General features: G+C 36.4%; 1 long non-coding RNA gene across 3 annotated transcripts in view; it reads right to left on the reverse strand.

Annotated features, from left to right (window-relative positions):
* LOC124394363 overlaps positions 1 to 26,641 on the reverse strand; it is a 37,596-nt gene extending 10,955 nt beyond the window's left edge. The window contains exons 1-3 of one of the 3 annotated variants that reach the window (XR_006927481.1): positions 26,504 to 26,641; positions 26,201 to 26,272; positions 3,532 to 4,056 (exon numbers count right to left, since the gene is read on the reverse strand). This is a non-coding gene — a long non-coding RNA (uncharacterized LOC124394363). Of the gene's footprint in view, positions 1 to 3,531; positions 4,057 to 24,360; positions 24,543 to 26,200; positions 26,273 to 26,503 lie in introns of those variants that run through there. The other 2 variants (XR_006927480.1, XR_006927482.1) reach the window with 2 other exon arrangements.
* Positions 26,642 to 26,705: the final 64 nt, after the last annotated feature.

The following is a 26,705-nucleotide window of genomic DNA, read 5'->3' on the forward strand; positions in this document are numbered from 1 at the left end:
AAGAGAGGGAGACAGAACGAGAGAGAAAAGAAATCTGCGACTTTCTACAGTGATCCATAATCCATCGTAATCGTCATAAACAATTTATTGTCATTCTGCACAAAAGGCATTTCTCCTTTTTGCTAGTCACAGTGGTTCACCCCATAATGGAAATATCTTTCACACCTTTCAAATTATATGTATGGTAAACCCTAAAAAGTGAAATCAGTTAAATATGGGCACATCATCCAAATAAATTCTTAAAATAAATTGAATATTTATTAGAAACACTATGATTACAATCGCTTCCTATTCGCCGTTATTTGTACTCAAAGTGTACTCGGGAGTTTTACAAAAAAAACAAAAACAAAAGGAGTTACTGATATAACAATAATGTTACTCTATATCAAAACTTTTCTGCATGCATGCAGTTCTAAAAAATGCATCAGGGAAAAATAATATTCTGGAAAAGAACATTTGCAGTATGTCAAAAGAATTCCTACAGAAACAGAAGATGAGCCACTGCCACACATAAAAATGAAAATAGATCTGAGCTGAATTTGAATATTGTTGGTTTCTGTCCTAAAACTTGCTCATATAAGTGTGTGAGAGTCGATTTCAATACTACCTGTGACACACTGCAAAGCAGTTCTTAGAACCCCTTCAAATTGTGCAGGATTAACCCAGTGTCTTTTCATTTAGCGCTCCAGAGTTAGCACCAAGAATGGTCATAACTCTACACCACCTTTTGGACAGAAGGGTGGCTGCATCTAGAGATAATTGTGTAGCTCAAGAACAATCACCAGCAGCAAGATCCACTCCAGCCCTGCGTTCCACTGGAGCAACCAGAAAAGAAAATGAAGAGCTTTCGCATTAGTAGACAAAATACACATGCGCGGTTGTTATTAGCGTTTTTATTTACCCCTAAATCCTGTCATCTAAAAGATGTATGTACAAAATGACTACAGGGACATGCTTTGGGCTGCAGTGGTAGTCAAGAGCACACTGTTTGCTGATAACCAGCATGACTGAGAACGAGGCACGCAAATGTGACGCGGCCTGAGAACTCAGTCAAAACCGACGTTTGGAAAGAAAAAGAGAGACACCCACGGGCCAAATCTCAGAACTGCATGGATGGAGGATTGCTCAGTGGCTGTAGAGTGTCAGAGCTGTGGACCATCCTGGCAGGCATCAGGCAGAAAATTCTAGTATAAAATAATCCTTAAATAAAAGTCATTATGGGTATTTAAAAGGTTTTCCATAACCATGATAACACAGCCATCAAAACCAAATCTGTAAAAGAAATTTGCCTTTGGCATATAGATTTGGACATTTCTTATTAGTCTCAGACGGATTGGATTGTGCTCATGCACAGAGGATCGAGGTTAGACAGTTGTCTTACTGAAGAGACATTCAGAAAATCAGACCATTTTGTGAACAAACAATTTTACTTGTTGCACGACTTATACAGCACCAAACCATGTGTTTTTAGTCCAAAATCTTCTAAAAATATATCAATTAAATCATTAATCATTCTATATAATTCAAACAAACTTGTCTTTCCCACTAGAGACTTAGATAGGGATACGTAAAGAGCAACCCTGCTACAGTTAATTCTTTATATAAGCCAAAACTCATTCTGAACCAGGGCACATGACTGATCTTAAAGCTGCACAGCTCTTCTCACAGCATCAAACCTTCGCTTTCCCTCTACTGGAAATGGGGCTGCAAGGAAAGACTCTAAAAAGATATTTTTTTTGACTGAAAAAAGAATCATTGTCCATAAATTCACAACTGTAATGGTTCTATTATTCAGAGGCAAGAATGAGGTTGCCTTATAGCTATACTGGTAAGTGTTAATTAAGGAGGCTGAATACAATGCAGTGCAACTGGATCCTTATTTAATGCCGCCTGGCAACTCTAAATAGGGAGAAAATGAAATTCTCTCTCTCTCTCTCAACCTCCAACTCCTCGCTACGACCACTTTCCTGTTTACGGAGCCCCAATTACACAAAAAAAATGACATTTCTGTTTCCAGCTGTAAATGTATTATTCTGCATACTGTATGCAATGATTGTTTTGGAACAGATGGGATATCTCCATAAGCAGTAAACAAAATCATATGGAGACATCTACGGTTTAAATTTGTCTGTTAGCACTAATGAAATGCAATACTACCAAATCAAGCACAAAAAATACATATAAGTGGTGTAAAGGGTAGTTCTGGCATGTAATTTGAAGCCTGGTTACATTAAGTGCCAAATAAATCATTTATATGCATCTGGAAAAACATACCTATGGCCCATACACACTCAAAACAGAGAATTTATTGGATTAATTTAAATTACTTTATACATAACTAGTAAGTTATTATACCAAACAGAGTCTAGTAAATTTTTTATAGTCATTATACAAGTACAGTGAAATTAGGTTTACATCACCATGTTTATGTCTAAAGAGTAAAACACTCCAACAACTTGTTTTCCTTGACAATATAGCTACAGCCTGTTGTTCACAATGCACTAAGCTTCATCCTTGCAAATTCTCATTGTGAAAAACTGCTTTCTCATTGTTATAAAATGCTGAAATGTTAGACTCCTTTCATTAATGTAAATTTTTTAACAAAACAAAAGCTTTTCTATATTACTGATTATACGAACCTAAATAATGGTTTTACTGTTATTGATATGTTGCTTATCATTCAAGCCTGGAAGTGATGGCTTTTTTCTATTATAAATGACGGTTTAATGCCACTACATTCATAATTTAAACATCAGTTAAAAAAAGTGATATGCTTGAGTAAGGATGAATTAAAAAAAAATTAAGTCACATCAAATTCTTTTATTCACATCATTGCTGTGCATGTAATGTTGTCGGTGTGTGTATGGAGACACAAGGATTTGAACAGTTCAGGGTAAATCCACAAGCAGCCAAAGTTCTGTGGTAAAAAAAACAGGCAAAAAATCGCCAAAAGATTTCCCCTGACTCGACACCGACACGACCTAGCAAAGTTCAGGTAAAAGTTTAAGCTAGCGGCAAGCATGATTTAGATTTTAAAACACACATGTTAAACTTCAGGTGCAAGATGAGGCCTCCGTCTACCTGCTCTGCGTGATAATGGAGAGATATTGACTGCTAGAAGGATAAGGAGTTTATCGAGATGGAAAATGGCCACAAGTTAAGCATCGAGGCTAAGTAAATGAAATAAAGGGCAATCACATCTTATTAAATGAGACTCGTTCCTCTCAGCGAGGCAAAGTAATTATAAAGTTCATTACTGTAATGAGTTAGGCCATTCTGAAGGAACAAGCCGAGGCCATGGAGGAGAGAAAAGCTACCATTGATCAAACTGTCAGATCAGTCAAACTCGCAGAAAGCCGCCAGAACGCCTCGGGCAGCACAGTTTTGAGAATAAGGAGAGCGAAAACATGACGTCATTTAGCATTTTCTGTTTAATCGAGCCAAGCGTAGTCTTTACATGACACCCATCAACACTATGGCCAAGTTTGGAAAAGGAAAATACACGAAACCTAGGTAAAAATAAATAAATAAATAAATAAATAAAGCTCCAGAAACCTTCAACTTGATATTTTTTTCTTTCTTCTTAATTAAGTCTGTACCTGGTGGGCAAAATTCTGATTAGCTAGATACTAGACACTGATACCTAGAAGTCACCGATGCTTGGTAGATACAGGATCATATCCAGTATTGCTGCCGAAATGCAAGCAATTGTGCGGAAGGAAATACATCAAATGTTAAGCTCATTGAAAAAAATTCCTTTCATTTATCTCCAGGTAAACAAGATGTTCAACATATTCAACATATCAAGCGGATTTGTGTTGGAATGGAGGTGTGTGACCATCAGGTAGTTAGGCAGCATCCCTTTAGTTTGTGCAATTGATCTCTGAAATGATTCTTGGACTGTGCTGTAGGTCTGGCAGGGACACAAGACTCCCTGAACAAACACACAGAGAAGCTGTTATGACGGTTATAGACAGCATTGAGGCTGGTGATCGACATCAAATCAATATGAATGACTCCCTCCCCTCTGCTGCCTGCTGATGACTGCTTTGCATCCTGGTTTGAAAGAAAATAAAGAGGAGCGATAATGAAAATGAAAAAGATAAGAGTTTAATGTGATATTCAGGAAGAGGTGAAAAAGATCTTTTGCAAGTCGGTAATAAAAGCTTGTAAGAATTATAAACTGAAATAATGCTTCATAAAGCTCTAATACTGGCCTTTAAATAATTCATTGATTAACTTGTACTCACTGACCACTTTATTCAGAATACTGGTACACTGCTTATCCATGCGCACTGTGTACAGTAAAACATCTCAAAATACACATGATATTAAACTACACCTTACTAACTTCAGTCTCCAGTTTTTGTAATAGTGCACTCTTACTTTCTGGCCACAAAGGCAGACAGATCATAAAACATTTCTTGTATTTATTAACAGTTGCAGAAACATCACTTAGTGCTTCAATAAAGTGAATGATGTGTTAAATTATTCCTCATTATAAGTTGTAAGACACTATTAACTTTATTTTTGTAATGTAATGTAATCTGGAAACACTATTTCAAATTTAATTACAAAATCACAATTTATACAGATATAAAAGACATTACTGAAGTTTTTTAATTAATGATGAAATAATTAGAGCACATTACACAAAATATATAGGATGAGTGCTTGATAAATAAATGACAAGCAAACTATATTAGAGTTGAATGTGGAGCACTTCAGGATCACCTCATGATTTGAACAGTTTTTAATAATAGTTAATAATATTGAATTCTTTTTATGAATATAATATGATTCCATGTAATAAGCATGCTTATAAATGTTAATAATGTATCTCTCCACTCTGTGTATATATTATATATTTCCATATATTTAAAACATAAATGCTAGTAATAAAGTCCATACATACACACACACACATACATTATATATATATATATATATATATATATATATATATATATATATATATATATATATATATATATATATATATATATATATATAAATAAACAAACACACACAGTGTACCCCATAATGACAATTAAAATGTTTACAATACTTAAATACAATAATTCTTATTAAATATTACAGAGCCCTTATAATCAGTCACAAGTTATTAATTAGTTTGAACCGTATATGGCATTACAATGATTAGTGACACATGCATTACATGATTAGAAGTTATCAACAAATTATTTATAGCACATTAAGCACAGTTATAATTATTTATGTATATAAATCATAGCTAGGTTCACCAAAGAAAAAAATCTTTGGATGAGAAGCATTACTAATCCTTCTCACCTAGAAACGTTCTGTCTGCTCTGAGCGAGGCAAAAATGAAAATAAATAAATAAATAAATAAATAAATAAATAAATAAAGCAGAAAGAAAGAATGGATGTAAGACTAAAGCTAGTGGGCTGGGGCAAGTGGGTCCCGCTGGGTGATAATCTGATCAGCGTTATGGAAACAATCAGAATAATTCCCTTAAATTAGCCTGATACGGCACCCCGCCAACCAGGAGATTGGAAAGCGATCGCAGAGAGACCCATCCTAATAAGAGCGCTAACTGTGCAACCAGGGCATAAAATTGGGTGCCTAACAGAGGAGGAATCCGTATTGGCAAACACACGGTGCTCAAATTAGCCACTGTAAATACAGGGGGGTGGTATAACAAAGACCCCCAAAAGAGCCTCGAAAAACCCATTGTCTTATTTGGCCTAATTCGCATTGTAGCAGAAATAATTTTGTGTAATGTGACACTTTTCATTCATTAGGCGTAACAAGAAAACTGGAACAAGCTCCTTTGCGAATTTTTTTTTATAGAAGCACTCAATTATACTCATGCAGTTATGTACAAATGACTTTAAACTAGAAAAAAATTAATGATAAGAAAAAAAATTATACATTTATACTGAAATTGAAGAGTCTTATTTTCAGGAAGGTATAAGATCTTCGACTTTAGCATGCCGCTGGGAAAAAGTCTAGCGCTTACATTAGCATAGAGCTTACATCTTAGAGGCATTTTAAATGAGATAACTAGTTTGGATGCTCACTCATCAAGGCATTTTAGAGTATAATGTACCAACTGCAGATGATTTTCTACCTTAACATTTTTTTTTTTTTTACACCAAAACACTAGTTTGTTAGCAGTACAACTTTACGTTAAATAATCAGATTGTGTTTATTTTCCCTCGGTGTGATTTGTGGCACTTTTTTGATGTACATGCCTTCAGCAAATTAGACTAGCTTAACTTATTAAATTAGCGATCTACCAAAGCAAAACATTCGGAAATACTTCTAGATTTTTTTTTTTTTTGCACTTTTTTAAATCCTGCTTCTTCTTCTTCTTTCAGCTTATCCCATTAAGAGTTGCCACAGCAGATCATTCTCCATACCCCCCTGTCCTCTACATCTGCCTCTTTTACCACAACCACCTGCATGTCAATGGGCAGAATCTTTTCTGTCACCATCATCATTCTCATCCAGCTATTATTTTTTGGTGTACATTTGTATATGGACAGACCAGAATGTATGTTCGTCATGATTGCAACTCATGGTGAAGTGAAGGAAAACTAAAAGCTGATTATAATGATAAATGATGACAGTGACAGGCTCAGAGATGATATCCTGGATGTCCTTCCTCTTCTTCCCATTGGAAGCAGGATAAACCTGCATGCTAACGAAGCCGCTCTCTGCCAAACGCTAGAATCAGCAATTGAGCTTAACCGTGTGGGGATCCCCGTTGCATTTTGGCCTAGCCTGCTTAGTATTTAGCTTGATTTTGACAGTGCTATAGCATCAACACTGTAATTTTCATTAGGCCCGGCCAGCCTTAGCTTAACACCTTAGCCAGCTAGCAATTTAGAGTTTTACAATTCTGCCTAATGTGAGGTTTGCCATGAACCATTTATCATGTGCTATTTGTCAGCACACATGCTCACTGCTGACTGGCAACAAATGAGCGAGGGAATGGGGAAAAAAAGAAGAAGACATAATCCACTTTTCGCTCACGCAGCCAGCTTCTTTACATACGCAAAACAAAAACAACTGCTTGGGAAAGCAAGGGCTAATTTAATAGGATTTAATTCAGAGAGAGGAAATCGTGAAGGGGAGGGAGAAGCAAGGCAGTTGGAGACAGTCTTTTTCATGTATGGCAGGAATACCTCACAAATTACAGAAGGAGGGACACAATGATGCCAATGATTACCTTCGAGGGCCACAAAACAAATCGGCCTTTTCACAATCAAGGCCATGGTGTGTCTAATCAAATGAAGCCGAAAGCCAGTAATCCGAGTATTAGAAGAGAAAATGAGCCACTGCTGTCACCCATCCAGATTCACACGAATGCATGAAGGGTACATGGAAGAGCAAAACAAAAAACCCACACATCATTTTATCCTTGCAAAGCTCTTCCACCGACGTAATTTTAAATTAACCTAACCCTCACCTTAACCCTTTTAGACAATAAGAAATCTTCTCTCTAAGTTTTTTCAAGCAAAATCTATTTATTTATTTTTTTTACAAAAAGTTGTGATATAATTAACAATATTCCACAGAAGGTTAGAACAAAGCATTGGACATTTAACTGAATATATCGTTATAAAGCATCTCTATACAATTAAGTAAATGCATTTGTTTTATTTTGCATTATTTATTGCAAAAAACCCCAACTAGGAAAAGAAATTTTCTAATGTACTTTTAAAACTAAGAATGTACACTGGGAAGTAATTCGGGTGCTACCGGCCTACTAAGTCAGCACGTTTATTAGTTTCACAAGAAAAAAGATGGAGTAAAATCTTAAAAAAAAAAAAAAAAAAAAAGTGTGGTAATAAATTCTACACAAAAAAATGAACAATAAAATAAGTATATTTTATATAAAGTTTACATAGGACTAAGAATAATGCTTTATAAATGTATAAGTAAGCACTTAAGTATGAATCACAAAAGACTAAGACTAGGACTAATAACGTACACATTACCTAGACATGATTATTAATACTTTATATTGATGCCACTATTATATTTATGCTATTCAGCAGATGCCCTTATCCAGAGCGACTTACATCTAAGCAGTTGAGGGTTGAGGGCCTTGCTCAAGGGCCAAGCAGTAGTAGCTTGGTGGTGCTGGAATTAGAACTCATGACCTTCCGATGCGAAGTCCAATGCCTTAAACACTGCGCTACCACATCTCCTCACCTACTCTTTTCAGCTAATTCATTAAAAAAAACTCCAAACTGATCTATACACATACATCAGTAGTCATAAATCCCAAACTGGCAGAACACAAAGACAGAGAACCAAGAAGACTTTCCTGAAACACTTGCCCTTTCAAAACATTTAATAATGCAATAGCCTTAGGCCCAAGCAATACTGAAAACAACCCATCCGTAACATTCAGACGTAAATCAGTTTAAAGTTCTGTGAACACAAATCAAATCCAAAAACCACACTTGTACTTTCAGGATGCAGTATCTGTTCAAGTAAACGTTTTTGTGAGCACTTGCTAAATAATAATTAAATACAGTATACACTTTTGGTTTCACATTTCCATCAAACAAAGCATTTGAGTGATAATCTAATATTTAGCTTTTTCTGTTTTAATAACTGAATTGTTTTAGTCACATTCACTGAACCACAGAACCCTGGTTCAATACTAAATATGAGTTACTTTCTCCATAAAGATTCCCAAATTCTGCTTATGCCTCTCTCGCGGTTTCCCCAAGTTCATCAGTTTCCTTTCCCCTCCCAATAACCTGCCTGTAGGTAAACTGTTCATTTTAAAGTGCCCCTTGGTGTGAAAGGAGTATGCAGATTTGTGTGTGCGCATCCCATTAAGTGTGTACTCCCGCCTCATGCCTCACGTCCTGTGTTCCCAGGATAGGCTCCAGCTCTGCTGTGACCCATGACCAGGATAAAGCTGTTACCGAAGACGAGTGAATGTATGAATTCATTAACTTGGTGTGTAAATGACAAAGCTCAAATATGACTTTGATTAAAATGCAGATTAATAATCTCATGTGATATGTCATATGAGAAAAGCAAAAGAAGCTAGAACAGAGGAAATGATGGCCTAGCACTATACATATATATTACATATACATACATACACAAAATAGCAAAATAGCAGGTTGTTCAAATACTTATTTTCCTCACTATATATATATATACACACACACACACACACACACACACACACACACACACACACACACACACACACATATAGGTGATTTTATATATAGATACTGAATATAGTGGCAACATAAAGGTGGCAACATGACAAACACCACACAGGTGCTACAGGAATGTTTCCCTGGTCTCTGCTTGGCAGATAATGGAGGCTGTTTGGCTGTCCTTTCTTGTTGTGTATCAGCCGTGTCTGATTCAGGAGCCTGAGCTCTGGTTCAGAGGGGCAGATTAGGTCATCAGTTACCTGCAGTGCAACCATTGTGTCCCGGCGCTAGCAGCCTGCTCGGGGAGTCGTTCAGTGTGATACGAGGCTAATATCTACACAGGGACACAATGGGCTCGGCTGCCTCTGCCAGAGCATTTGTCTTTGTACATGGGTTTTTTGCTCAGTGCTCCCATGCAGCGCAGGAGGAACCTATCCGGCAAATTCGCTGTACAGTTATTATATTTTACTTCCGCACCTACTTTTCATAGTGACAGTTCTTTGAGAAAGAGAGAACATTGTGGGAATCACATAACACCCCAAATTGCCCACAGGAGCAAGAATAAACAATATACCACCTGCTTGAGAGACTAAAAACACCTTTTTTTTCCCCTGCTTGGGAGTGCGCTACAATACAAACACGGGAATAATCAGAATGAAACTGTTGTACACAAAGATGGTTGCTCGTCTAAACTCTAGGTCTTGTGCGTTGCGTGTTCTATGGAAGCAGCCGAGATCACAGCATTTGAATAATACCAGCTAAAGGCACCTTTTTTTTTTTTACCAGAAGAAGGGATTAAAATTCAGAAATGTGTAAACGTCTTTAAGAGGCTGGTGCTCGGTGATAAAGCATGACATTCGTCTGTGAGGGAGAGAGAGAGAGAGAGTAAGAGGTGTATGAGATGAGCAAAGAAGAAACACACAGACTTTGGCAAATGTGGTCTCTTCAGGATCTTCTGGGCTGGTCTATACCTTCATTTTGACTGCTCCCTTTTTTCGGCAGCTGGTAAGCCTTCAATTAAATGACGGCTACCTTTTTTCAAGTTAGTAATCCTCTTAGCGTAGAGCCTACCCTTTGCCATGTACGGTTTCAGTTCCTGGCAAGACAGTGCACAAACTCTGTGAGCAGAATTATACCACTCTATGCTGCTGACTTCAGCAGCCTCAGCACTGATAAACACATCATCCACACATAAACACACCCTTACACTATGTTCACTCAAGGAAAAAAATGACAACCATTCGTTTTCTATGCATATATGTTTAAAACTGCGTTGAGAGTTTAGCTACAATCAACACTGAGATTTTCTTAATTGTAAGTAAATGATGCTATAGAGTTAAATCCCCCCAAAAAAGGCTTGAATAAACTCTGTGTTCCTTAATCATTCATACTTGCAATTAATTGCTATTTACTATTGGACACAATAATTAAACCATGGCTTTTCCTGCCATATACAGTCTATCAGTGTTTTTTGGTGTTTGGCACATAGATATTGTAGCTGCTATAGTTAAATGTTTTCATTCACTATATCAAATAGTTTTAATTAGCAAAACATACATTGTTTTGCTAATATGCAAATAGCAAAGCTGGAACGAAACCTAGTGTATACTATGTTAATCAGAAAAACACACTGAGTGGTACATTATTTAACTTTCCATTTAACTATCATTTATCTATTCAGCTTTAGAAGCCATTTATACACACTGCATACTGTTGATACTACCAATTCCTTTCAAAACACTGGATACAGGTGGCAACACATCCACCTCCACAAGCAACAAATTAAACTTCACTTGTTGCTTGTTAAATTGAACACAGGGTTGTGTTACTTCCTCTGAATGACCTGATGGTGACCGGACAGAAATGTCATCAGTATATCATCACTAACCCATCATTATCACCCTCATCAACAGACTCCAGGTCGCTCCATAATATTACAGAAACAAGATTGTAATAAGGTCTTGGTAAAGAAAATGATCAAGTGGACCTTAAAAACTGGTCATGTGATGGCAAGACATTTAACTTCCCATTTACAGACTGTACCACTCGCACCCACTCGATGGTGTTTCAATGCCCCTCTGCCTCCACTCCAGAGAAAAAGAGGGCAGCTTAAGACTAAATTTCAGCTTGTGTGATTGGACAGTGCTGTAGACCTTTCCCTCTGCGTCAAATTGCCCTACCAATTTCCCCCCCTCTATAATTTAGCAAATCTGAGTGAGGAAAATTGCCATTGTTAAATATTTCATTTCCTCCAGTGTGCATTTGGTTTTTATCAACATCTCAAGTTCATTACATCTAAGGAAATGGGTGGACTATAAAAGAATTACATCCAAAGCTATATATGCAACTCAATGTTCTTGGACATAATGGGGTTGTGTCCATTATAGCAAAAGTTCTTGCAAGTGTGTGGAAAACCCTTTTCAGTAGGGTCTTGGTCACCTGGTCTGGGTATAGTCATGATTACAGCTCTCATTCACTTCAGATATGGCCTGGTGGTCGTGCCAAAACTGCCAACTGTCCACCATTATAATGGTGCTCCAAACTCAGGCAGAAAGTCACTTCCTATGACAGCAGTCACAGATTTTACGATTCATCTTCTAACCTAAAAGGTGGTAAGAATTCTGGCTTTTGTCACCTGACGCAAAAGTATTCTGACAACCTGTACTAAAGTAGCAGCATGATTCCTAATACTTTCAACTTCATAAATAATTGCTAGCTTGGCCTGTTCCTGTCAAAGAAACTGGACGTTACTTTGCATGTCATCCTAATGATCACTCTGCCAAACAGGGTCGGCAAAAACAGTGAATGTAGACCAAAAACACTGCAATATCAGCTTGGTCAAAATGGGCTAAACCACAGGGCAGGAGCTAGGGGAGGGAAGAGGGTCTTCGCATGAGAGAGCTTTGTCACATCTAGTCACAGAGCATGGAGGAGCTGACACACGCTATAATCAAACAGATTTACCCACACACACAAACACACACACACACACACACACACACATTCACACACACACAAATACACACACATATTGGCCGAGGGCTTTCAACACTCTGGCAGTTTAGAGTCTGGGAACAATAACACTGGACACACAATACAAACACTCACATCTCAATGTTCAGTGTAAATACAGCGAGCGAGAGGTGGAGAGGAAGGAAAAGAGGAAGGAGGGGAAAAGTGAGTGAAAGAACATAAATAACAGAGGCCAGTGACCCATGCCAGGTGTGGGAGTGAAGGAAGAGGAGATGGAGATTTGCGGTAGTGACACCTTCCCAAACTCCCTTCCTTTATTGTTCGGTCACTGTTGGAAGAGGTCTCGGGAATCGTCTGATGCTTCAGCTTTTTCATATTTTTCACACAGTCAGTACAGTCAGCCTTTTTTTCAAGCCAAAGTCTAACAGACTCATTAGAATGAACAGCGCAATTGGGAATACATGGGGAAGGACATGAAAATTTGATTGAAAGTAATGTAACTTGGTAACGGTGAATCACGAGACACAAGATAAGCCAGAATCTGCCAATATTTCAGTTTCATGTGCATGATGGCAAGTTTTGCAGGATTTGCTGAATTACAGGACTGCTTTCTGGCTCCTTCAATTCTTTTCCAATAAAGTAGAATTATATTAACACTGTACAATCTGTATTCCAAATGAATTAATCATTCATTTATAAAAACACTGTTTAAAAATGTTCTGCACCCATCAATTGATCGCACAAAAAAACAATGAGGATTTCTTTTATTTCTTGATTTTTTTTTTTTACAAAAGCAATCTTGACTTTAAAGGTTTCAAATTCTGGCTTGTTAAATGTTTTCATTCTGGTTGTTTAACAGATAAGGCAAGACTGTGCAAACACACAAAACACTTACATCTAAACAGTATTACACAGCAAAATATTTATCAGTACTGAATTATACATGTACATAATATGTACAGGCTTATGAGCATGCTATAATTAATTGATATTAACTAATATTTAATATACTTTTTAACTGTATCCGTAGCAAGCAGGGCCCTTTACCTACATTTACCTACTGTACTGACCATGACTGACAGAGGCTGAAACACTAAGAGGAAAAAGGGAAATCGAGATTCTGTTAGAATGTATAAGTGTAGGATTTTAAAAATACACTTTTTTTTTCTTTTTAATTTATTTGTATAAAGTTTTAATAGAATAATACAGTTATCTATAGGTATCTGTGTCGAAGCATCTAAGTTATGGATTTTTCCTGGGTTTTCACCTGTTACACCGTGTAACAGACTCTGTCTTTCGTTAAAGCCTGTGTAAAGAATATTAGTTTCAGTGTAGACACGGCTTATTTATGTACAGTATAGACAGGTGCGGCTTATTTATGTTCAAAATAAAAATCTTTGTAAAATTCAGTGGGTGCGGCATATATATATATATATATATATATATATATATATATATATATATATATATATATATATATATATTATATATGTGCGCTTTATAGTCCGGAAATTACGGTAAAAACAATATAAAATACAATAAAATTTACATTTATGGCACTTGGCAGATGCTCTTATCCAGAGCAGCTTACAATTTTCTCATTTATACATTGAGCAGTTGAGGGATAAAGACCTTGCTCAAGGGCCCAGCAGTGGCAGCTTGGTGGTGCTTAGATTTAAACTCATGACCTTCTGACCAGATGTCCAACATTGTGAATATTGTGGCTAAATTTGTAATATAGTGAAGTCACTCACTGTCTCTCAGAAGTCACTGAATACCATAGTGATGTGACGTCATGTGGGTGTTATCTAACAAAATATGCAAAAAAACAGACGCGACACGTCAAAACGATAAAAAAAAGTTGGGCGATATGAATAATGTTGCGATGTCACATGATCCCTCAGAAAATTACAGGGAACGTAGTCAAATAAGATTTTATTTTATTTAAATGTTTACATGAAATGTGTGCATGGTGGATTTGTATCCCATTCAGGATGGTCAAGATCATCTAGGACGAATGGATACTGAAAGTGAACCCTTTCTGCCTTTGGCTCATACTTGCTAATTCGATATGGCTACAGTTTAGGAGGACATTTTTCTTTGCATAACCTAAAACCCCTTTCTCTCACACAAAAAGATTTATATCCAGTGGATTTTTCTGAAATGGCCAAGTGGTCATGTGGTCTGCTGCTACTCCAAAAGCAAGCAGGAGAGTGGAACTAGCACTATCTCCATAAGCAAGCTGCAATTAACGTCTCCCAGTGCAGGCAATTAAATCTTTACCAATTTCAGCAGACCGTCTATTGTATCAATATAGCACATAAAATAATTAATTAAAGCTTCTATTATATTCATATAACTACATTCCTATTAATTTAGGTTTGCACTTTAGATATTTAGGGACACTATAATTATTTGTTGCATGTAAACTGAAAGGCGCAGATGTAAAACTCAATTTGGTAGACATGGACTGTGTCTGAAACTGATCCCTATCTCCTATATAGTGCACTATGTCAGGTGTCTACCATTCTGTAGTGGTCCCTGTATTTTGAGCAAGCAACTTTGCATTAATTCACTTGTGTAGAATCTCTGTGCACTCTGATTTACATCTGATGCACATTTACAAATGGACTATTTCCTATACTGCAGTATGAGGCAGTGCAAAAGTAAATTAAAGATGGCGGATAGAGGAGGCAAAGTTTACAAATGTATGCCTTATACCTCTAAAGACAGCTTGAGAACACTGAAAGAAACCCTGCAGAATGTTCCATATATAAGGTATGTTGATATACTTGCTTATTCATATTTATCTTGATTTTATGATTTTTCTTCTTTAATAAATACATAATAAAAAAGAGAGAATGGGTATAAGTGCTTAGAAAGGATAGAGATGTGTTCATTTGTGTCAGATTGCAGCACTATTGTTCATGACAAACCTTCTATCTTCAAGCTACGGGATATGAGAAACAGTCGGTGTTTAAACATTCCTACTTCAGATCACAACATTCCATCCTGCTACAATAAAACATGGCACAGTTATTTACAATCTGTGCACGGCTGCACCAATTAGCAGCAATTAACACCAGGCATGGAGCACCTGCAGCTTGTTTTTCAGTGTGTGCCGGGCCAAAGTTGGTGGGGCACATGGTGAGAAATCGCCCCCCAGCTACACTTGTCTTTCTCTTAAACATCTCAGCATGATCAGTGCAAGGAGCATGAACAAGATGTTGTGTGTTTGTTCTACATGCCAATGACCAGCACATCCGGCAACAACGGGTAAACAGCTGCGAAGAAGGGAGAAAGAGGAAGGAGGCATGGAAGAAGAGGTGGAGTGGAGAAGATGAGGAGGAGAACAGATGAAAGAAACAGCTGTATACAAATGACAGGCGTGCGTCGCTTGCAGACTCCTGCTGGGAGAGGTCCGTGTGCGGTCAATGAGCATCTTCAAAGCACCGGAGCCAGCCGCAAAGCACAAAGAGCCTCAAACACTGTTCTCCATCCTCTACCTCTCTATCTGTTTCTCCCTCTCACTGCACAACATTACTGACTACATACTGACACATGGTACTTTGTGAAAAGTGAAAGAGTTGTGCTGAAGGAGCTGCAGTAAAAAAACTACTCACTTCTGCACCAACATTCTTGCATTTGATCAGTTTTCAACTGTATTGTACACAAAAGGAATGGAATATTGTATAACAACAGGCAAAAGCTGCAACATACATACACACACACACATTATATATATATATATATATATATATATATATATATATATATATATATATATATATATAATATATATATATATATATATATATATATATATATATATATATATATATATATATACATTGAGATATGTAGAAAGGGCATATATATATATATATATATATATATATATATATATATATATATATATATATATATATATATATATATATATACATTGAGATATGTAGAAAGGGGCATATATATATTTACATATGAAATTTGCATGCAAGAACAAATAGCACAGGCTAAAGAGATGAAAGAATGAACGATCCAGTTTAATTTGGCAACACGTTCTCATCCCCAACTCATCACATATGGACGTTTGGTCAGGATCCATTGGATTTACATTTTGATGCACTGGGTACTCCTTTGGCATCATTTTTCAACGTGCAAGGATTCCCACAGACTTCTGTAGCTCCAACACGTTCTCACTCCCAACTCAAAATGTGACTCCGAGGGATCCCGACCAAACGTCCATATGTGACGAGTTGGGAGTGAGAACGTGTTGAATTTAGCCACTTTTATCTCCCTCTATGCAGGAGCTAGATCACCTATTAAATTATGAAAGTGGTCCACAATGCCATGAAAATCAAAACAGATTGCAGCATTAAGAAGAAGAAAAAAAAAAAGTTTCCTGAAGTTAGCATTAGAGAGTTACACAAAGTAAATCACAATAGTGCAGTATACTTTTACTCTGCTACTATAATAATTCAATTCAATAAATGTGTTTATTTGTATAGCGCTTTTACACAATAGACATTCTCTTAACTTACATAGATAAAGCAGTTCCTTACAATTGTAAATTGACCCTAACAAGCAAGTCGGTTGCTGACTGTGGCAGGGAAAACCTTCCTGACATCGACTGTCTCATGATGGTCATGTGCGACATTATTATTGTGTCTTCTGGTACACAATATCCTAAAGAAAATATCCTGGTTTTATCAACTGAACTGAGTTTGCTTTACAAGGTCCCCAAAAGTATCCATATATAGCGTGTTGTGTTCCTTGGTGGATGTTCCTGGACTTCTTCAACACCATGTTGATATGTTGGTATATTATATATATATATATATATATATATATATATATATATATAACTTTTGAGACACCATGTAGTATTTCATGTGCATAACACTCTTGACAGACTATTGTACAAATCTGCTTAGAGATAAGCATGGCTTAGAGGAACCTTAATATATAATATAGTTAAAGGTAATATAGCCATACATCTCTACATTCATAAATCATACAAGAAGGTGATTTATCTTAAAATTAATCCTTTTAACTGCCTTCTAGAGGGATGACAATAGAATTAGTATTAAAATTATCATAGACATACATTAAAAGCCACTTTATGGCCATGTATTGTGAGGTACGGTTTTCTTTCATGCCACAAAAAGCAAGATTTTGGTAAAGGATTCCTGTATAGTACATACTATACATTTAGGACTAATACTTCTTTCCAAATGTACTACGTGCTGTTCACTCTCTTTCATCTTATCTCAGACAGATGACCATGGTAAACAGAAAGACAGTGTAAAGCATGAGAGAGGGGCTATTATGCTGAGGGGCAGCACCATTGCAAAAGGGACTATATTTGTCGTCTTGTATCTCAGAACCAGGCAGTTTTGGATGCAATTCCCTCACCTGGAGTGTGGCTGGGGTGGGGGTATTTACCGGGATCGTGGGAGGTGTTGAGGGGGTGTCTGAGACCTGAAGTGGGTGCGGGTGGTGCGGCTAAGAAGGGGGTGAGTGTTACCAGGAGAAGGAATCGCACCTTCACGACACCCCATAGTAATTACACACTCGAGTGGCTGGACTGTGGAGGAAATTGAAGGCCTGAGCAGGAGCCCAGCTGCCTCACTCTCCCTCCCCATCAACGTGCCCATGATTGAGACTGCTTTTACACACACACACACACACACACACACACACACACACACCCTCAATCCTCAGAGGAAAGGCCGCTTTGTGTCCTGGTAATGAGATTCTCACACACCAACCTTATTTACCATCCCAGACATGGGAGCAGAGAGCAGACGAGAACAGAGGTGGAGAAGAGAGGAGAGGGAGTAGTGCGCTGCACAACTTTACCTCTCAATTACAGAGACACTAATCAAACCAGCTACAGAAGTGTGCCTCTGCGGTCTCATGCTGAAAGTATACAGCAAATGGAAAATTAAGTTATTTCATAAAAAGTAAGAGTATATATATAAACATAAGAATTTGAAATCTCCGTATGGATCTGCACATACCTACTGCGAAGATTAATAACTTGATCACACTGTCAGCTACTAGATTAATTTAAACAAAACACAAACATCCCTGCTAACATTATTTGAAAAAAATCAGGTGACTGATTTGTTACCTCGACTGAAATGTTACTAACACGATGTTATTAAAAAATACTTGATGTAATACACTTTCAAAAGTTCTTTGGATGGTTGTTTCCAAATTTTGTAAAAAAAAAATATACATTTCAAGTAAAGCAACTAATAGATCAATAAAACTTTTTATATATACAGTATACCGCTTTACCGCGGTTGGAATCTCGCACCCCCGGTTTTTGCATTTGCCACATAACTAATTTGTTTTACTGATTTTCCCGGGCTCTCGTAAATAACACGATTGACCAAAAAAACTTATAGGGAATTGTTTTTGTTGAAATACTGAAATTTATTAATAAAAATATAATTAATTTTAAAATGAAGGAAAATGTTAATACAGTACAGTACTGTATACATAAAATAGCATTTTTGGGGTGCGTCCGTTTATCTAGGTTTTTTTTTCGTTTATCGCGGGCGGTTTTGGAACGTAACCACCACGACAAACTAGGGATTACTGTATGTATATATATGACAATTGTTACAATATTGCATTGTTTTGGTAACATTGCTAGGAATGTTTTATGACTGACTGAAGTGTTACAAATCAAATGTCAAAAACATTTCAGGAAAGTTGTTTTGGTAACATTTTAACTCATCCTTATTAGAACCAGTCAAAAACATTGGATGATAGTAGAGTCTTTAAAAGGTGTGAGGGGACATAATTTTAGAACTTATGATAATTCTATAGTCTTGCATGCTTATGCATGCTTGTATCTGCCAGGTTCTTTAAAGGCTAGACTTTACCGAGAGAATGTTCCTTCGGTGGTTTACAATCATGGAATGTAATACAGTCCTTAAACATCCAAATAATCCAATAAAGATTTCCCAAAGGGTTCTTCTTGGAACCTTTTCTAAAACAAAATGTCTGTTTTAGGGTACTGCACGGAATTGTTAAGGACTACACCAGGAGGTTTTTTCCTCTCAGAGAAAACTACAAGTAGAATCTGTAGAAGGCTTAGAACTGCTAACTATCTAAAGAATGAATGAGAAAGCCTTAAAATGGACGTGTTTTAGTAACCTTGTTGTAACAACATTACCCCAATGTTCTGGATACATTGGTTGTAAGGCAGTCTTTTTAATCAAGAGTTTTCCGGATTGTTAAATTCTAGCTTTATAAAGGGGCATTTCTAACATACAGTATAACGTGCTACATTTTCTGAAGGGTAAACTCTGTTTTAGGTTTCTACCTGAAACTTAACAGTTACCTAATGGTGAAAAAATATTACAGAAGTATATTAATGGCTGTGAAATGTTTGCATTAGATTGTTTTAAGATTTAAATGATATTGTTATATTGAGTTTGCATCTTCGTGGCATTTTCCTCAATTTAGTCTTGTTTATTACAGTAATTCTTCTCAGGAGGTTCAGGTTGTAATGAATTTTCTAAATACTATTTTGGTCTTTTCTTGAATACATTTTTAAGATGATTTCATGATAAGGTCAAGTTGAACAGCTTTTGTGTTAGCTAGCTAAATCGCTAGGTAGCATTCATGAAGATAATAATATTTCTATATTGAATCCTAACAGTGTTCTTACAAATTTAAAGAAAGCTTATCTTTTGTTAGCAAAAAAGTTGCAGCAACCTTACAGGAGTTCACATTTTTGACAAAAAGTTTAGGAAAGTTACTGCTGGCAAGTCGCATTTTTGCTTATTTCAAGTTTGATTCCATTTGTGATGAAATGTGTTTTTCCAGAATTTTTTTCCACACAAGGTGAGTGAGGCAGAATGCTCGGCCTGCCTGCCATTATCATGGTGACCAGCAGGATCTTTTTGGCCACCCGGTTGTGTGAGGAGATGTAGTGGGGCACGTTGGCCCCGGCTGCCCTTCTCTACTGGCGCAGTGTGAACACACACTTGTCACGGCAGCCTGGGAACGCACACAATTAAACACGTCAGCATGTGGTAACTGCCCCAGGCCAGCCGGGACATGGCTCACACTGCCGCCATGCTGCCCCTGGACACCCCTCTGTGAGAGTGTGTGTGTGTGTGTGTGTGTGGATGCACATTCAAGAAGAGTTGATGATTAAGCTAGCCTGTGCAATATCCAAAACAAAGCTAGCCTGTGACCCCAATTTACACTGCACCACTCCAAGACCCTGCAAGTCAAAAGTAAAGGATGCGCTAAGAAACCGTCAGCATCAGCACGCCCCACATTTCTGACTTAATATATACACATCTATAGTGATATAACTCTGTTCGACTTTCAGCCCATAAACCACAAGTTAGTCTGAGCGATTCAACTGGCATGCGCATGTCTGCTTGGCAACATGTGTTGTTTTTGTTTGCGATAGGCAGAGGCAAAATTACCACGATAATGTGAAAAAAAGTCAATTAAATTAACTGTGAAAGGCTATTTATTTTGACCAGAGGATACATTTCTTCCCCGTTCTAAGAAATTATAGGGAAAGCGGCACAGTCCTTATATTGGCAAGAGAACAAAGAAGGAGGTATGGGGTGAAGCTGGGCTTGCATCATACTGCCATCATGTGGGAAGACAAGGAAGCAAAGTGGGTTGGCATTATCATCAACAAGATCCTTGATGAGCACAGAACCAATTTCAGCAAAAATAAATAAATAAATAAATAAATAAATAAATAAATAAATAAACAAAAAGATCTATCATAACCAAAAAATATTTTGTTTAGTAATAAAATTAAACTGTAAAACGGCTGACATCTTGCGTTTTTGGCAGCGTTTATAGTAGTCTGGTCTCAAAGTAGGATCTACAGGCACGCTGTATTGAGTGTAAAAATGTTTTTGTATTATAATCGACAACACTATTCTCATTTTTATTAAAATAGTAACTACTATTTTAATACTGTTTCATCGTGGCATCCATTACAATAATTTATTCAAGCTATTAGAAATGTGAAATAAATTAATTTAAAAAGCAACAACTTAATCAATAAATCAATCAACAAACAATTAAACAATCAAATAATTAACCTGCTGTCTGTCACACATGCCTGGGTGTCTGTGAGTGTATGCATGTGTTTATAACAGTGTTTTTCTTTTTTCTTCTTCTTTGTATTAACATTATATTGTTTTTCTTTTAATTTGATTTGTATTTATGATGTTTTTACTGCATTAGAGTGAAAGAGATCACAATTAACTAGTATAAATAAAAAAAAAAACTTTCCAATTTATATTCTGATATACTGTATATTAGAGTATAACATTTAGTTTGAATTATTATTATTATTTATGTAATATTTCTGTGTTAGATACACAGTGAAATAAGTTTTAGGTGGATAAATGTGCTCTAAAAACATATACATTCAATAATAAAGTCCCTTATATGAGTGGCAGAATGTCATCAAGTTCAAAACACTAATCCAAAAGATGTATCGTATACACCGATCGTATACACAGGGTTTTTTTTTCCAATCTCTAATTTACGCACACACGCACGCTCATCTTTCCTGTTGGAGTTTACAAGGAATACCTTAAATGTCATTAATTAATCTTTAAAAAGGAAGTACAGAATGGCACGGCTGAACCCCTTTCTATCACAAGCGCACAGAACTAATCCCACGACATCGCCTGAGCAGGCATACAGGGAGGAAAAACGCCTGGCTTGTAGAGTCTTGTTATCCGTCTACCTGCTGGCTGGAGAACTGGCAGAACAGAGTGAGAAAGGCTTATGCTGCCTCTCTCCTGATGGGCTGCTCTTCAGTCAGTCACACACACTGCTCAGGATATCCTACAGCTCCAACTGAGTCCCACACGCATCCCACTGAGTCCTCATCAGCTTCCAAACCCTGTGTCTTAACTAAGAGAGAGCGAGAACACACACTCAAAAGACCAACTCCTCCATCACACACACAGTTATATATTGAGCATGGTCTATAAAGGTTCAAGCTACATGTGATCAAATAATGCACATTTATAGAAATGATTTTAGAGTGAAATTTAAATCTGTAAGAAATAAAACACAAAAGAGACATGCTGATTTAAATAGCAATATAATGTTGTGAAATGACCAGATTTGTGCCCGTTATCTCTTATTTTACAGCTCCAACACCAGTCTCTCATGTCTTTCTTTCCCTCTTTCTTTATTTCTCTCGCTCTCAAAAACAATGCAACTTATCATACCTGCTGAATTAAAAAGAAAAATCATAGGATAATGAATTCTTTTACAAATAGCATTAAAAACCATCAGCTATTAACCATTACCGAATAGTTTACATTAAATATTGAGTCTATATAAATCATTAAATTATCATCAAACCAAAGAAACCATTGTTGAAACCTTTTGGAATATGGATACTGATCTCCCAATGGTTCCTATTGGTGTTTATTAGATACCAACATGTGGTCTAACTGTTGCCAAAGATGTTATTATTGCTCCTCAATGGTATCCAGTAGATATCAACCAATAGTAGCGTAACAAAGACTAGAACCATTACAATTTCCATTAAAACCAATACAATTCCTGCTGATGCCATTAAATTAGATTCTACGAGGGTTTTTAAGAAACCAAAAAAACAGTCAGAATGAATTGAGTGAGACTGCATCCAAAAACAGCTAAAATAAACTCTAAAACAAATAAAAACAAATAAATCTGGCACTGTGAAGCATCTAAAACTTAATTCATGTGTTGACTAGCACTATTGTAATAATGGTATATAAAACCGTGATCATTGCTATATATGGGATTTTCCTTTCCAGTTATAGAAAATGAAGAATTAAACATTAAACAATGGAATAACATTAAGAAGAAATATACAATAAAAGCTGCATCATGCTTGTTCCCAGGCCACAGTGTAAAATCTTTTACTGCTTCTGACTGGCCCAGCAGAAATGTGACTTATGAAAGCGCACTGTGTGATATGGAAATGAGGTTTACTGCACTCTGAGCATGTTAATGATGCTAATCCTGGGATTACTGGCACATTTTCAAGGTGCAATTACATCACCAAGTGTTTAGGATCACCACAACCAGAGATCCGGCTTCGGGTTAATCCTGTCACATTTATTATCAGGCCAGGTGGAGAAGCGTCATCAGAGATGCTGTGAAATGACGCTGAATTAAAGAGCTTTGTGTTTTTTGAAAATGGATGGAGATCAAGCTCAGATTTGTTGGTTCCAAGAACATCAGACATTACTAGGCCATATGTTACAAAGCATATGGGTGCTGCCTCAAGCTAAATACCATAATCCATATACTTAGGGTGAAAAGGTTTTCAACCAGGCTACTAATTAATCCCAGCACATTCTTCACACGGTATTATGAGTGGAGAAACGAGTACAAAACACTATCGGTAACCTGTTGGGTAGCAGTAATAAGAAAGCAAACCTGGCCATCAACATTTTGAAATTACTGTTTGGTGGACCTACTTGAAAAATTTTTTCCTCTTACAATTAACACAACTAATATGAAAATGCTCTATATCAAAGAGATCGATTTCTGAACCATAATTTTAACCAGCTACTTTTAGTGAACACCACATCCACCATCAACAGTATATAAAGAAAGGAAACATTTGCTTGCTACAGTAGTTAGCTTGTAGCTTGATAGATTCATTAGCTACCTAGCTCATATGAATGCAAACAGGTTTCTTGCTTCATCTAGCATAGATGCTCTTGCACATCATCATGAGGGTTAGTTACATAGGCTGTAGCACCATTAATATATAATTACAAAACAGCTGATTAATTGAGCGAGGGGTGTCCCTGACTAATGATTTTACACAGTCGAATCAGAATTGTCTTGACTACAGTCGACTAATAGTCGAATTTTGTGTGTGTTTTACCAAACCAGGTAGTAACAAGTGGGTAAGACTACTTTTATTTTTTCACTCACAGCACAGAGAAACAACTTTAATCAAATAAAGCGAACAAAACTGCACGTCATGTGATGAAAAGGCATTGTCGAAGGCATCTTTTTGAAATAGAAAAAAGAAATAAAAGGAAAAATGGATAAACATACGGAAAACGATTCCTCATAACATAAGGCCTCGGTGTTCAGAACATCACAAAGATATTTCTTGCAATTCCGACTTTATTTCTTCCAACTCAGCGTTTTTTATTTGAAGATTTTTGGCACTACAGAGAGGGTGACGCTGCCCGATTGGCTAAAAAGAAATGGCCGAATTGCGAGAAAAAAAACTCTGAATTGGGCAAACTTTTTTTTAACATAGCAGAAACTGACTTCCGTTTAGTGTTTAACGTGTGTAGTCTTTACCTCTCCAGAGCACTCCAGAGCTCCAAAATTGCTCAATGAACCTTCAAATGAAAAAAGAAAAACTTTCAAATGGAAAGAAAAGAAATTATCAGCACTGAAGTGGTTTCCAAGAAAAACACTATACAACACAGGAGCACTATAAGAGCAAAAAAACCAACAAACAAAAAACAAAACAAAACAAGCACATGTGAATATGCAAAAGGTACAATCGATTCGATTTAATGTACTAATCACCTTTTTCTTTACCATTAACAGCTGTTATACACAGTCCAGGTCATGTCATATGGTGTTGTGGAAACGAAAGTTCAGCCAGTAAAGAGTGTTTACTATATAAATGTCTGTAGCACATCTGAGGTCTGATTGAATTTGATTATATGAATAAAATAGACATAATGCAGTCCCCATCATTATAAAGATTTTGTATTAAATAAACTGGTTGGACTCTTTTTTTGAATTTTATTCAAATCCTCATCTAAAATAACACGACAAATTAGTTTGGAGTCGATTTCCTTTCTGGTGTTTTATCTTTGCTTCACACATGCAGATATTAGAGTTTTGTTAACGCTTTCTGATCTTTCTTGTTCCTGTCACTTCTTAAAAGTCAGATCTTTGTTGTTCAACAAATTTTTAATTGGTTGAAGGAACCAGAAAGTGTACAAATGGATGCTTTTAATGAATTGGATACAACATTATAAATTGCTCTTGTGGTCTGATTTTATAGTCTAAATCCTTTATCATTTGAATAAAATCAGTTGGGGGAAATACTAAATTAAATTAATTAAAATGTTAAATAAATCAAATGTTTATCAATTAAAATGTAAGGTTTTCTAAATTGGCTAGTCATTTGAATGTTGCAAAGTCCTCTGATGTGTTCATAAGGCCACTGCTGATAATTTCAGACTTAATAAACAAACTGAAGGAAAACAAAAGACCCTTCAACGTGTTCCCCGATAACGTACAAACACGTGTACACCAAACCTCAGTGTGTTGTATTGTATTATATTTGAAGTTAGATATGCTGCTTTTCTGCATAAGCACAAAATAAATAAATAAAGTTCAGGGTATTACAGGCCTGCATAAAATAATTCTAATTGAATTGTATTATTGTATAATGTTGTATATAGTATGCTTATAGTACAGTATGTTGTGATTTCTATAGTAACACCACTCATTTTCAGGAGCATGGCAGGTACTTCACATAATCAAAGATTAATCATAAACAATTTTAAAAGAAAACACATAACTGGGGACATGGTAAAGAATTGTGTTAGGATGCACTTCTGTACATGTTTACTTTTTTATTTAAAATGTAAAGCTTTTAATAATCTTAAAATAAATCACTGGTCAGCAAATGAGCAGAATTGAAACACATAGCTAAAGTAATCGGTATAGGATTTTCTCAGTGATTTCTTTATCTGTTTAAGCCTTGTCTGTAAACTTGCTTTTTACAAAAAGAAGAGACAGTGTCATTCCATCCATTGTTCAACGCGTCAAACAGTTGATTTGTAGTTGAAAAAACTGTTTTGTGGTTAGTTTATGTTTAAAGTGACACCAAATATGCTTCATAGGATTCACTGAGCAGGCCAAAACCCAGGTGGATATATGATTTTACACATACATTTTTCGAATTAGCACAAGAATGGTTTAATTTCTGATAACTTTCAGACTGTTGATTAGTTTATAATGGTTAAAAACTTACCATTTTGGGCTTGGTCTATGTTTTAGCATTGGCTCTGTACTTGTACTCTGCGCAGCGATGATACAGTTGAATCTAATAAATATATTATTCAAGTTAGATTTATAGCATTTAAGAGACTTGCACGTAACTCGTTTATACAGCTGAGAAGTCAAGGGCCTTGCTCGAGGGCCAAACGGTGACAGCTTGGTGGTTCTTGGATTTGAGCTCACAACCTTCTGATACGAAGTCCAACACTACTTGTTGATCCAATCTCAAGCATTTAGTAATCTGGTTTAGTAATAAGAAAGCTTTGAAAGTACTTACCATCTTACAAAGATGGTCTATTAACCAGCTATCATAATTTTACTAGCTGGTAGGAACAAGCCAGATGTTGGATCTGATCTCAATCTATCTTATACTGTCAGGATATATGGTTTTATATGACCTGGTTGTGAATGCCACCAGTGACATTCGTTTCTATTATGTAGTGATTATAGTGGCCTGGGTTTGGGAGCCTGGCCAGTTA

The sequence above is a fragment of the Silurus meridionalis genome, chromosome 12 (assembly GCF_014805685.1).
Source record: "Silurus meridionalis isolate SWU-2019-XX chromosome 12, ASM1480568v1, whole genome shotgun sequence".
In the NCBI taxonomy this organism is placed as follows: Eukaryota; Metazoa; Chordata; class Actinopteri; order Siluriformes; family Siluridae; genus Silurus; species Silurus meridionalis.